The sequence below is a fragment of the Mytilus edulis genome, chromosome 9 (genome assembly GCF_963676685.1).
Source record: "Mytilus edulis chromosome 9, xbMytEdul2.2, whole genome shotgun sequence".
NCBI classification, from domain to species: Eukaryota; Metazoa; Mollusca; class Bivalvia; order Mytilida; family Mytilidae; genus Mytilus; species Mytilus edulis.
Window position 1 is genome coordinate 53,755,490 of NC_092352.1, and position 13,491 is coordinate 53,768,980.

Consider the following 13,491-nt stretch of genomic DNA (forward strand, 5'->3'; position numbering starts at 1 on the left):
AAAAACTAGGGGTGATCTCAGGTGCTCCGGAAGGGTAAGCAGATCCTGCTCCACATTCGGCACCCATCGTGTTGCTTATGTGATAACAAATCCGGTTAATAGTCTTATTCGATAGATCACATTCATGAAAGGGAAGGGGATTGTAGTTACGACGTAAGGAACATATCCGATATCATTTGTGAAACGGTTATTCCATAACGGTCAACCAACTCGTGATGGCGTCCGTAAAATTTACGAAGGGATGATTTCAACTTCACCATTTGGAACTCTTAGTTTAATAGGTTCCTTGTGAGCAGCAACCCTCTATCAAGAAAATCCTGATAGGAAATGCAAGCACGGGAATATCGTATCAATTGGGAGATATATACCCCGTATGCAGGTGCTGCTGGAATGTTGCTACTTAGAAATGGAAAGTTCACAATTGGAAAGCTGAAATCATCTCTTTTGTCGTAAAGTTTTGTTTTCAACCGACCCTCATTGTCAATTTCTAGATGTAAGTCAAGATATGCGGCCGACTTAACTGTATCTGTAGTATCCTTTATCTATAGCTCGATTGGATAGATGCGTTCCACATAGTTACCAAATGTTGAATTATTTAGTGAAAGAACATCATCTGTATAGCGAAAAGTAGAGTTAAAGGATATTGCTAACTTCTTATCTCTCTTCCTAAGAAGTTCCTGCATGAAGTCAGCCTCATAATAATAAAGAAACAAGTCGGCAAGTAGAGGGGCACAGTTTGTTACCATTGTAATGCCGACAGTCTGTTGAAAAACATGTCCTCCGAACGCAACAAATATGTTGTCAATCAAGAAATCGAGCATCTTGATAATATCAGTTTCAGAGAATTTTTTGTTCGAATCAGAGTGATCCTTTACAAAGTAGAATTTATCCCTCTCAAAGACAAGATACTTGTATCTACGTTGGCCATTCTTTTTTACGAAGCAAAGCAATACCAAATCTTTCAATTTGTCTTTTAGTTTGGAATGTGGAATACTAGTGTACAGAGTAGAAAAGTCAAATGTTTTAATACTGTTACAAGATGAAAGAGAGTTAGATTGTATGTACTCTAAAAGATCTTTGGAATTTTTAAGTATCCACATCTGATTCACGCCCCCTCTAGAATAGGCAGTTTCACAATAACTTTAAAGCCCGTCTTTGATTGCTGATAAAAAAGATGTTGATAATTTAGAAAGAGGTTTCGTGGAGCACCTGGAAGACCCAGCAATATACCGTTGTTTGTAAGGACGCTTATGTAGTTTAGGTATCAAATACAGTGATGGCAGATCCAGTTCTTCATCTTTGGTTGAAATTCCAAATGAACACAGAACAGACCTATGATTATCCAGGATTTCCTCTTTGGTAGGTGTCGTGAGAGTATATGTTGAATTGTCAATACCTAATTCGTTTATCAAGCAGTTAATGTAATGAGTTTTACATACAAAAACGATGTTGTTTGGGGCTTTATCTGCGGGGACAACAACATATTTGTCATGGAGGTAGGATAGGTGTTTTGCAACATTTGGGTCTTTAAATATTGACGTAGCATGGGCATTGATAGACCCATTCAGTTTCTTAATTCTGATTTGTATCAACGACCTCACTGCCTTAATCCATTCGGAAAGAGTGTCTACGTCTTCCTTCTTGCGCTTAGCCCATTGCCTGGCATAATCCTCAACTGAATCCATCAAAATTTTAAAGTTGTATTTCCAATTGATGGATTTAGGCTCACGACATTTCGGACCTTTCGATAACACATCTCGTAGAGAAGTGTTATTAACAATGTTGAGGTGACCGGTAATAAGGTGGCCAGCAGGATTATATGTGAATTGTGAACTAGCACAAGTGCAATCAGGGGGTCTAGACTTGAAGTCTTCAATATCGAGATCCTGCAAAACGTGTTTGTAATTGAAAATTTTAGTTGCAATAGGTTTGGTATAGGTCTTTGAAATAAGGAGGTATTTTCGATTGAACTAATTTATGATGAAGGATATTGCCTTAGTTGACGCCATCGATACCTTTGTTGGCAAAGGAAAGATTAAGGAAAGATCTTTTCTCTTTTTCATCTTTGCCAATGCGGACTGGCTTTAAAAGTCTGTGACTTGCAATATCCAAAATTATAGCTGTAATTTCGTATTGGTTTAAATGAGGGTTTGTAACAGTGGATTCCAAACATAAATTGAATAGAGAATAAAGTTTTGAAAGGGTTAATGAATAAAGTTTCGTTCGAATGTGATGAATACCTAACGGCTTTTGTATAAATGGCAGCAAGTCATTAATAGATACATCATGCAGAGAAGGTGATGTATAATGACGATGACCATGACTGCGTCTACGTCGAGGAGTCGAGTTGAAAATATTCATCACATTCACCGAGTTACACGAAGGACTAGATAGAATACCTATACCATCAATTTTGTCATTGCAACCATAAGGTGTCGCAGTTCCCAATTGTCTAATCCAGTAGTCCTCTGTTTGTCTACGGAGAGTTGTTGAAAGATTAGAAGTGTAGATAAAGTCTGTAAAGGATGCGTTTTTCTAAGTTCTTCAGTTGTTCATATATATCATCATTGAAAAAGAGGGACGAAAGATACATGAGAGACAGTCCAACTAATTAATCATGTTAATCGAAAATAAACTGACAACGTCATGGCTAAAAATAAAAAAAGACAAGCACAAACAATAGTACATATGACACAACAAAGAAAACTAAAGAATAAGCAACACGAATCCCATCAAAAACTAGCGGTGATCTCAGGTGCTCCGGAAGGGTAAGCAGATCCTGCTCCACATGGAGCATCCTTTGTGTTGCTTATTTGATAACAAATCCGGTAAATAGTCTAATTCGGTAGATCACATTCATGAAAGGGAAAGAAATTGTAGTTACTACGTAAGGAACATATCCGATATCATTTGTGAAACGGTTATTCCATAACGGTTAACCAACTCGTGATGGCGTCCGAAAAATTTACGAAGGGTTGATTTCAACTTCACCATTTGGAACTCTTGGTTTTTATACCTTCCTTGTGAATAGCAACCCTCTATCAAGAAAATCATGATAGGAAATGTCAGCACGGGAATATTGTATCATTGACTTATACCGTACAATAAAATCATTAAAGCAAACTACGAAAAAAATTTAAAAAAAAATGAATGACTTAAGGGGGTAAACCTTTGTTCAGGGAAATAACTCTTTAAATCAGTTATGCTTTTGTAAAAGTCAAGTTTCGTCAATGAATTTTAAGCATTTACCTGAAACAGATTGGAAATAATCTATGTATCCAAGAAGCTTAGAACATATTTATGAAAATGGCTGACACAAACGTACTGATGATTTTATCTCCCTTAACCTAGGTCTACCTCCTTAACCAATCATACGAAAAAGCTCCAGTTTCTAAGCCTCGTCCTTAAGTAGTTGATATGTCAAGTCAATAGACTATTTTTGTCTATGAACACGGGTATAACAAAACATTCCATTTAAGATATGATTCTCTTTAAAATGAAAAGTAAAGTGTTAACTTGATTAAACAGATTTATGATGTCTACAGATATATTAATTAGTTTTTTTATAATATTTCAGTTATAGATCGTAAGTACATTTTAATGTTAAGAGCAAGGCCATCGTTTTTGGCAGTACATATTCTTTTTATATTCTAGTCATGATAATTCTATTTTTATATATTTTTCTATTTCTGTTTTTGCGACAATGGAAATCAACGAAATGCTTCTTTTTCTTTTTCTTTTGTTATTCATCATAATTATAACTGGAGTCTCATTTACTAGAATCATGGTCACTTAATCAATTTGTTCAAATTACAAAAAACAATCAATTATTTCAATACAATCCTAGATTGACACACATGTTCTTGTAGACTGTTCCCCGAATGCATGTATACATGGTTCATGTAGAAATAACCCCTCAGGATATAGTTGTTCCTGTCAAAATGGATTCGAAGGCACAAGATATGAACAAGGTATTAAATACAGCTCCGCAAAAATAATGTTATGAAAAGATGGTAAAATATATGTTTTTGTCTATTGCTCTCGAGTTAAACAAAATAATTTCGATGTCTTTTGTTTATTTGTTTCATTTTGCAGTTACTGTCTCATTGAAATCAAGGCATATTACTAAAACCCAGTTCAATCAACAAATGAATGGTCTAATTTGATCATTAAAAAGAATCAATACAATAAATTCCGATAAAAAAAATTCCGATTTGTAAATTTATGGTAAAATTTGGTCGTTTAAAGATTTAATGAAAGTTATTAATATATTAAAATTGATAGCAAGATATTTTAAATGATAAAATATTTTAAAAAGGAGTAGACTTCAATTTTGATATTCGAGTGTTTTATATTGGCGTATGCATTTTTGCTATATACTATTTTCTTTTTCTTTTTCATATATTTGTTTGTTTTTATAGTGACCAAAATATGTTACACGATATTTGGTGGTGGAATCTGTTTCTCTAATGATTTTTTCAAACTTATTTCTTCTTTTCGAGTGATCTGGAAAAAGATGTGTTCTTTCTATGTGACGTCATCAGGCATGGTCGCCTTGTTCATGCATATGCCGTCACAATAGGAAATTCAGAGGAAAGCAAGAAAATTCGACGGCATAATCGGATTTTAACCAATGAAGTACTGAGATCAAACGAACCACACGTTGATTACATTATTTTAATACAATGGGTGCAGAAAGAAATAAATTGACGAAGAGTAAGAGAAATTGGTGTACGCACTTTTGCTATATACTATTTTCTTTTTCTTTTTCTTTTTCATATATTTGTTTGTTTTTATAGTGATTGAGTAAATACCAAACTGTTATGTTTTTTTTGTGGGGGGAGGGGAGGGCGTAGTAAACCGCTGATCAAAACTCGTAAATCTATGGACAAAAAACAAAATCGGGGTAACAAACCAAAACTGCGGGAAACGCATTAAATATAAGAGGAAAACAACGACACAACATTAAAATGTAACACACACAGAAACGGACTAAGCATTAGGCAAAATCCGATGAGAATAACAAAACTAATGTAACATCAAAACCAAATACATAAATTTGGGATAGAAAAGTACCGTGACATGTCTTATAGTAATGTGAATTCACACTAAAATGTAAGAAAAAACAAACGACACAACGGAAACACAACGTAAAAATGTTACACACACAGAAACGAACTATGATATAAAAATGGCCATTTTCCTGACTTGGTACAGGACATTTTTAAAGAAAAAAACTGAAAAAGAAAAACAGATAATTATAGTCAGGTGCTCCGGAAGGGTATAGAGATATATAAAATGTAAATTCTACAAAACATTACAAAAACTAAACCACGACGCATTATAATTGTATATGTGTGATATCATGGGAAGTGAAACGAAACAGTAGAACTTGGATATAAAGGTACGGTCATCCACAGGACCAGCATTACTTATCTTCAAAGAAAAATTACCTGTTGTTTAAGGTTTATGGTTCAGCACTATAAAGGGACAATAAGAAGATGGGTCGACATAACATGTTTAAGTTAAGTACATATGATTTTGTAATTCGTTTTATCAGTAGGTCTCGTCATGTTGTACTTGATTATGTTTTTGTGAATCTGATTCTTGTTCTGTAAATAGAATTTAAAAGAGAAACGAAAGATACCAGAGGGACAGTCAATTTCATAGATTGGAAATAAATTGACAACGCCATGGCTTAAAATAAAAAAGACTAACAGACAAATAATAGTACAGAAAATACAACATAGAAAACTAACCCCTCGACTTTATCTTAGGTTATAATAAGTAAAATTTGAAAACAGGATTACGCAAAAACCATTCATTGTAAATACTCAATTTTTTTCACAGATTTATGTTTGCTTATAGTATTTCTAAAATTCATTGATATTTTCCAGTTTTTCACAGGTTTTGGAAATAATTCAAGAACGAGATTTCAACGAGACTGAATGAGACTGAAAAGTCAGAAGAATACATCCTTAAGTTATAATAAGAGAACAAAACACAAAATAGAAACAAAAAGACTGACCAACATACATTAATCAAAACAAAAACCGGGGATCATATCATAAGCAGATCCTGCTCACCATGTGGCACCCGTTGTGTTGGGGATCATATCATAAGCAGATCTTGCTCACCATGTGGCACCCGTTGTGTTGGGGATCATATCATAAGCAGATCCTGCTCACCATGTGGCACCCGTTGTGTTGGGGATCATATCATAAGCAGATCCTGCTCACCATGTGCCACCCGTTGTGTTGGTCAATAAAGTAAATGTATTTCACACTTTAACTAAAAGTTATAAGATTATGTTAATACATTGAAAGACACCAGTCAAGGTTCTTTGACGTGTTCATTTCAGGTTGAAAATGATCTAATTAATTCTTCATAAAGCGCCTATGGTGGATATATCGTCATTATAAAACATGTATTTAGTTATCAGTTAGAGTATATATTAAAATGATTTTTTCACAGAAACTAAATCCGGGCGTAAGTCATTCATTCATAGCAAACAAACTACTATATGTAAATATTTTTATAAAGAATACTGAACTGTATCGAACATAAATAACAATGTAATGGTCCACATATATATATATAAATTTTGGTGTAATCGAAAAATTTTATAGGGACACTAGCTATCCAATTCATATTCACCAATTTGACTGGAATTCTCATATTTAATTTTAATCATGTAGATCATTTATCCATTTCTAAAACATAAAAGTCAAAACAAAACAATTTACAGGGCATCAACTCGATAATATGTAACCTCGACTTTGGTGTATTCTACGCCATCTAATTAACTATCAACTTGCATCCATGATGACCTTCGATGATCATATAAGCGATATACACATGCATATAGATATAAATAGACAGAATAATCGTGCAATTGGGATTTTCTAGTTCTTTACTTTCATATTATAGATTAAACATATGTTTATTATCGTTCTTACCTGTATAACTTCACAATCCATGCTTATCCATCTCTATCTAAGGGTTGAATTGAAGTTCACATGCATACAAATCAAATGAGATTGAATTATTCAATTGCAAGTGACTTATTGATCATCAATGTTTATTAGCATTATTTGACAAACAGACAGCTTAAGGTGACTTCCGATACTAAGGGAGATAACAACATTTTACTGATGTAAAACTGGTTCCTGTTTAAAAATTTAGGATATATCGTCTGTATATCTAGGTCACGGTAACAGTTCCGATGTCGTTTGTTGACAACGTGTGTAAACAACTTCCATGTTACAGCTCATCGTTCAGAAGAAAGGAAGGTTTATCATAAGGGATAAATGCATGCGTTCTTTTAAAATAAAGAATATGAATAGCTTCAGCCTGAAAGTTCACACAGTCTTAAATGATTCTCAACTTATAAGATCATTTGGAAGTTTGAGAAATTCGGCGTCCGATCACAGACAGTGATCTTTCGTTTGACGAAACCTGGAAAGAAGGTCGATGGCTAGCTCTGGCTGATCACCTAGCGCAGAATATGTTCGTTAAGATGTAAAACTGTCCCCTGCGGATACTGTCTGTGAACGGAAAAACGACCTTCAAGGCTTGGACCATGAGGTGGAGGCCGTGGAGCATTTTGTCCATACCATATCATTGTAGCTGCAGTGTATGTAACCTGCATATCATACAAGTGTAACAGTGTAGAAATGAGGGAAAAAATGGGACTGGTGAATTTGTTATCAATTCAAAAGCTGCACATGGTAAGAGAGTTCAATTTTCTCTTTATTATATATTCTCTTTACACATTTTACTGGGTGGAGAAGGTGTATGGTTTCATGTCTTGAATAAATGAACCTGCCCCACACCTCTCTTTTTCTTTCTTCAATTCCCCTCTATTATGGTCTGGGGTTTGTGTTGTTTGAGGGTAAAAAGCTTTATTTTGAGGGGAAGTGCTGCCCAAATTTTTTATGAAGCTGGACTTGGTCATTTTTCTGGAATTTTGCCCCTGGAAGTTATTTATCATTTTTGCAATGAACACAAAGACATCTATACATAAGGGGCTTTTTAGTTTTGCATCCAAAAGGGGAGGATTATTTTGTAAATACTTATTTGGTAGCAATTATATAACCATAAATAAAACTAGAATTGAAAAAGTAAACAAATGCAGTCACAATGATTCATTCACAAAAATAATGTTTTACAAACTCAAAATATTAGTTTTCTTTATTTTATAATCATAATTTTCATATTAAGTCATCTTTGGCATGTGATGAGAGACCAAGTGGTCTGATACCTTACATATTTAGTCATTTAAAAACACCTAGAATGATGTGTAGAATGCAGGATAATGCATGAAGGCAAAAAAGGAAATTAAGAAGGGGCACCCACCCTCATTCCACATTATTAGAAATAAATATGAGTCTGTGATCTATAAGAATAAAGGTAAATATGAATTCACAATCATATTATATATATATATAAATTGAAAAAAAATCAATTGTATATTCCAAATAAAATTATGAACTCTATAGTCTAATTAACCAATACATGTGCAGACTGACATTTCATATCATATTTTTCAGGATTGATACATGCAGGAATTTGTGCCACACATTTCAACAATTTCCTTAATGGATTGAATGTACTTTCTGTGAATTCATCAGCCATACTTAAAGAAAAAGGAGAATGAAACTGGAAAGAAAATATTTGCAGTTGCAAAAGAATCCTGTAAATAAATTCAAAAGAAGAAACAGTTTTAAACATGGTTGATTTAATGAATAATTGGAAGGTAATTAAACCTTTAGTCATATAATTTCAAAGTATTTTTTTTAATTTTCCTAAGTAGATATAAAGTATAATGAGGACCATATTTATATTCATATTTGCACTTAAGCAGTCATAAAAATGAATTAACATATCTTGGTAATAATTTCAAGTTTAGGGTCAATATTTCAAATCAATTTTGTGGTAAAGCATTGTTATATATACTTGAAGACTTTCATGTATAGAACATGACAGAATTTGTTTCAACAAAAATATTGAACTAGAATAAGTTATATTTGTATTTATTAAATGAAATCTATATTAATGTATAATTTCAACAAATTTAATGAAACCTATTTGGTTTTGAAAGCCTTTATACATATAATTATTACATATTTCATTGTTAACAGCCTGAGTTTCCAGTTAATTTTAAATGTAATATGTTTTAGCTATAGTATTTGAACACTGCATGTACTTTCATTTATATATATTTGTTACCACTTTTTTTCATTAGGTTGAAGCTAAATTTGTTGCAGAATGGCAAATGTTTGGTACTGGTTGATACTATGAAAGTAATACAGGTAAATTTAAAGAATTTAGGCTTTAACTTTATTAATAGAAAAGATATTCCCAAATGTCAAGGTGAAAGTGGACATTGTAGATTCTAAACACCCATTGAAAGCAACAGTCTTCTATAGTGAGAGGATGCCATACTTAGCAATGTTCTTGTTATTATATGGAATATGGCTTTTTTTATCATTATTTTCATTATTTTGATATTGAACAACCAACATTGATAACAAGTAATATAAAACTCTCACTTATTATGAATCCTATATTATATAAATTTACTTATTTAATTTTTGTTATATTTGTTATCAATTGTAGGTCTCATGGTCATCATTTAACAGCAGGTTATTAGCAGCAGTTTTGCAGAAAAATGAAGGATGGCTGTCAATGGTAAATACACACATTTTAGGATAATTACATTTAGTTACCTTTGAGAAAAAACTTAGGTTTCATTTGAGACTTTTTAATCTGATAATGGTGTTTTGCAGGCATTTATAACATTTCTTTTTGGACAATATATTTAGTAAACTCAACTATAAAATGTAGGATCATGTAAACTTGTACACAGATGTCACTGACCTACATTTTCCACATCACTGACTTTGGTTTCATTAAACATCCAATTTCATATACAAAAAATGTATATCTCAGCAACTAAAAGGTGTCAGATCATGCAAACTTATATATACACTCTCAGAGTCTCAGTTAGTAACTCAGCTTCCAGGCAAAAGAAGGTCACAGTGATCCACATTTTACACTATTGATTTGTTTTTTATTTTATAATTTAAATACAAAGTATCTTATCAAGACTGCCACTGGTTCTTATGTGCCACAATTATGACAATGAAGATAACTATGTGATGTAGATAACTTATGTTTATTTCAAACTTGGTCACATGCTGCATAGGTAAATTTATACCAAAAAGAACAGTTCAACTGTATTGATTTAAGGTAAATGGTAAAGGTCACACCTATTAAATATACATGTATACCTTGAATTTGCATTGGACACTATAATGCTCCCTATATCATATATATTGTCAATTATTGCATTCCAAATTACCATTGTACACAAAACAAAAACCACTAAAAAGGATGTCCATCATATGCAGAAGCAATATAAAATGCATACCCATCAGCTGACCTAATTATTGCAATCACTTCAAAAACCTGACCATATTTTATCATATGTTTAGTAGTAAATACAGTAGTTTTGCATATGTGATAAATGGCCTGCTGTTTAATCCATATCGCGCAACTTTGATGCGCACCCTTTATCGCATACCCTTTATCACACCCCTACCCTTTATCGCATACCCTTTATCACACCCCTACTTTTTTTTTTTTTTTTTTTACATAAAGTCAGTTTTGGTTTTTTTTTTTGCTTAAGAAAAATTTTCCTCAAAATAGGTAAATTTTTTGAATGACGTCATTGTTTGGTATGTGACGTCACGAACGTCGAGTTTTCATATTGTATGTGACGTCACGAACATCAAGTTTTCATATTTTTTGGCACACTAAATGCAACTATGAAAAATACAAAACACACAAATTAATACAATAATAAACAAAATAGTTTTAAAACAACAGCACGCAAATTGTAAGGTAACCCAGGTGCTTCGGATAAGTAATTGAGCAGTTCTTTTAAGGCCTTTGAAACAAGACAAAAGTAGAACTGAAGGTAACCCAGTGCTATGGATCAGAAAACAGTTCATATAATATAATACTCTTCTGTTGAAATATATGATAAAGTGTATAATACATGTCAAAATCCGTATCACATGCCGTATCACCCTCGACCAATATCATCCCTCGGGCCCAAATGTGAGAGTACCCAAATTGCACCTATTTTGACCATTTGCTCACCAGTATTTATATGGAGAATGAAAGAGTATGTATATATCATATGCAGGACTTCGCACAGCGATGCTATGCCGAACCGCGTTGGTACTCCGGACCGCGATGGTCACGCTGAAGTGCGTTTTTGTTCTAGCTCAAATTCGATGTTGTCATTTTGACACTATTTTGTTGATAGCGACGCCGAATTACGATGTACGTGGCAATGCTGAAATGCTATGGTCTCCACAAACTACATTTACTTCGTTTTTATATGGTCTTTAAACTTTTTTGGATTCGAGTTTCACTGATGAGTCTTTTTTTTTTACGAGTCCCGCGTCTAGCGTAAATACTAAATGTAATCCCGGTATCTATGATGAGTTACCTGCAATGCTTTTCATGTCGATGTAGATGTCAATGTGTATGTTATAAATCTTTTTTAATTAGAGTTTTTTTTTATCTTTTTTTAACGGTAAGGATTTTTTGATAGAAGAGAGTTAATCTTCTGTAGCAATGGGTTTTTATTTTTCGAAATATCCGAAAGATTCTGCTTTGCGTGCAATTGGGCGTGACATTTTTCAAATACAGCCATCTATACATTTGTGATAAACGAAAACCTTATGAATGCAACAACGTATTATAGATAAAATGCTAATGCAGAAGTGTTCCCACATATAGACAATCAAAAAGGACAATCTCTCGTATAGTGTGCAATTGTAAGGATATCCATAGACCATAATAATTGATTTAAATTTATATACACCACGTTTTAACAATCAATAAATCTACTTTTATATTATACATGTTATAAATGCACTTCTGTTGATTTTCTTTCATGCGTACAGGCCATCGCACTAAGGCGTAAATCATCACACTTCAGCGTTACCATCGCACTTGGGCCTCCTCCGTCTCTTTTCCCAGTTCTACATATTTTTTTGTTTGTTTGTTGACTGTCTCTATTTTGTCTTTGTAGATATTCCAACAGTGCAGCGGCCACTGCAGATGTTATATGTGATGGATTCCGACTTTGTATTTACTTGTTCAATAAATGTAATCAACTCGACACGATCAAGAATCAACAAAGGCAATTGCATACAATGTGAAGAAGAGCGGCGACTGATACCAAAGAACCATTCAAACTCATAAGTCAAAAATGAACTGACAACGCAATGGCTACAAATGAAAAAGACAAACAGACAAACAGACAAACAACAGTACACCAAAAACAACATAGAAAACTAACTGAAGACGTAAAGACAGAGCAACACGAACCTCACCAAGAACTGGAGAATTTTTAGATGCTCCATATGTGGCACCTGTCGAGTTGCACATGCTAGTACAAACCTGGAATAATTCTCATTCGGTATGTCAAATTCGAGGAAAAAGGGTAACCGATCGTAGTAACTACAATTGGAACATATCCGCTAGCATCTGTGAAACAGATATTCCTTAACGAAATTAAAGTTTCCCGTACAATTATCAAACAGCTATGTAATAATAGGGCTCGTGGGAAACGTCTCAATCGATACATTAATTAAACTTCATAAAAATTATTCTCTTGATGATTTCTTATCTATATTTAAAAACAACGGTAGGCATCAGCTATTATGCAAACTGGGTCAAATATCAATAGTTAAACTACATAACATAATCAGGCTCTTCATTCCGCTTGATGAATTTTTGCGTATGAGTACAGCATTTTGCCACCATAGGCTGTTTCGTGTCAATAAACCTAAAGATAATAAACAGCCTTTTTTTGAAAATAAGATATGTTAACAGAGGTATTGATTTAATCAACTTATCGAGTATATCTAATGAAGTTTACTTTTCAGACATCATTGTAGAAAATAATACTCCTATAGATATGAAAAAAAAAACAACAAACAAACAATAATACACAAAACACAACATATCAGACTAAAGACTGAGCAACACGAACCCCATTAAAATTGGGGGTGATCTCATGTGCTCCGGAATGGTAAGCAAATCCTGCTCCACCTGTGGCTCTCGTTTTTGTTTGATACTGATATAAGTTGCAGCAAATCTTATTTTTCAAAGAAAATATGGCCACTAGAATGTCAAGATAAAAACGTATCACTAAAGATGAAATAAAAACAAATACATAGATCAACGATAAATCTATTAAATTCAGTTTCTACTATAAATGATGAAAGATCCAGTTTGTGATGTCACAGATCATCTAATTTCTATTCACCTGAAAAAAATACAACTTATGTAGTAGTAGTAGTAGTAGTAGTAGTAGTAGTAGTAGTAGTAGTGGTAGTAGGAGTAGTAGCAGTAAGTAGTATAGAACTTGAACGAGTCCAGCGCACCCCAAACATAAAAAATATG

At 33.2% G+C, this 13,491-nt stretch overlaps 1 long non-coding RNA gene across 1 annotated transcript; it reads left to right on the plus strand.

Annotated features, from left to right (window-relative positions):
• The first annotated feature begins 7,235 nt into the window (after positions 1-7,235).
• Positions 7,236-9,712, plus strand: LOC139488585 (uncharacterized). Its single transcript, XR_011656042.1, has 4 exons — positions 7,236-7,730; positions 8,553-8,758; positions 9,248-9,314; positions 9,622-9,712. It is a non-coding gene; the product is annotated as an uncharacterized lncRNA (long non-coding RNA).
• Positions 9,713-13,491: the final 3,779 nt, after the last annotated feature.